The following is a 1,963-nucleotide window of genomic DNA, read 5'->3' on the forward strand; positions in this document are numbered from 1 at the left end:
ACTTCATTACGCAATTTCGATGTATTGAGTAAGTTTAATTTAATAGAAATACAGTTGTATGTCATTATGTTTAATAAAAATAACGTTGAATTGTAACTTTTCGAAGTGCAAAGTGTGTTTGTTATCTTACTCCTTGTACATGTGTGCTGCTTTTGGGGTGTGGCAGTATAAGTGGCGGTGATTGGTCCAGGGTTGAAATCCGTGATAGTGTAAATATGGTGCATGTCCTACTCGTACATTAACTTGAATCAGAACAACCGGGCGTAATATTTAAGCAACGAAAACGAGTTCAAATTCAGCCATACCAGAGGCCATGAAGTTTTGCTGTCAACCACCCAGTCATATTTCGAGAACATTTGAGAAAGCGCGGTGTTTGTGTGTCTGTTTCGGTGGTAAACTGATTGTAAATCACAATTCAAACTTTACTGATGGATCGAGCGACAGCCCTGTATCTGGACCAGAAATACAGAAACCCCGCCAGCGACGGTGGTTTCAGAGGTGCCGGAAGTTTATACCGTGCTGTCTTAAATGAGGGTAAACACTTTATACCAATGAGAGAGGTTAAAGAATTTTTATCCGGTCGCGATTCTTATACTCTTCACACAACTGCCCGGAAAGTATTTCCACGCAATAAGACAGTCGCTTTTAGAATAGATCAGATATGGCAGATTGATTTAGTAGATATGAAATCGTTGTCTAAACACAACAACGGGTATAAGTACTTACTCACTGTTATAGATATACTATCACGCTACGCATGGGTTGAGCCTATACGCAACAAAACGTCGCAAAGTGTACTGAGAGCGTTTAAGAAAGTTTTGAAAGGCGGTAGAAGACCCGAAAAAATTCAATCTGATAAGGGGAAAGAATTCCTGAACAGAAATTTCCAAAAGTTTTTGAAGACCATGGGTATTTTACACTACACGAGTGAAAACGAAACCATAAAATGCTCAATCTTGGAACGATTTCATCGCACTCTGAAAAGCAGGATGTTTAGATTTTTCACTGAATACAGTACTAACACATACATCCCGCGACTCCAGGAATTCGTGAAGTCGTATAATTCGTCAGTACATAGAAGTATTAAGGAAAGACCATGTAATGTAAATGAAATGAATCAAGTTGAAATCTGGAAGCGTCTTTATGGGAGTGATGTAGAAAAAAGAGTTTCAACCCCTGTGAAATTCAAATTTAATATCGGTGATTCAGTACGCATCTCCACCAACCGAGGAGTTTTTGCGCGAGGGTATCAACAAAATTTTTCGGAAGAAATTTTCACAATTTCTAAACGTCTGGCTAGGCAACCACCCGCGTATAGACTTCAAGATTACCTCGGAAATGAGATCAAGGGGTCGTTCTATGACTGGGAGCTTATGTTGGTAAAGAAATTGACCGATGCGTATAAAATTGAGAAAATAATACGTCGACGACGTAGAAATGGGAGGACACAGTTATTAGTGAAATGGCTCGGGTACCCTGCTCATTTTAACAGTTGGGTTTGGAAAGAGCAAGTTGAAAAACTTTAGACGTTGAGAGCATGGCCACCGATTTTTACGTTACGTTAATAAGTGACGCTGGTAATATTTTGTACCCCGGTAACACCGCGGATCACTTTGTCACCAAGCTGGCACGACCAATGCACCTTGATGGGCAGTGGGAAGTTGGATTAGTTCAGCTGATTTACCCGCGGATGTGGGCCAACGTGACAGAGGAGAAAAATACCATACACTACAGAAAAGGCGATGTGGGTGTGTACGATGTAATACGGGTGCCGCCAGGACATTATGACTCCATTGAAGATTATATCACAGCCATAGAATACCGAGCGCCGGTCGATGACAAAGATGTTCTTCAACTTAAGTATTTCAAACGTAACGGTCGTGTGGGATACGAAATAAGAAAAGGGTACAGCGTATTTCCCCGGCAAGAAGTGGCGGAGCTACTAGGGTGGCGCCCAGGGAGT

Source organism: Ptychodera flava, unplaced genomic scaffold (genome assembly GCF_041260155.1).
Source record: "Ptychodera flava strain L36383 unplaced genomic scaffold, AS_Pfla_20210202 Scaffold_61__1_contigs__length_779756_pilon, whole genome shotgun sequence".
In the NCBI taxonomy this organism is placed as follows: Eukaryota; Metazoa; Hemichordata; class Enteropneusta; family Ptychoderidae; genus Ptychodera; species Ptychodera flava.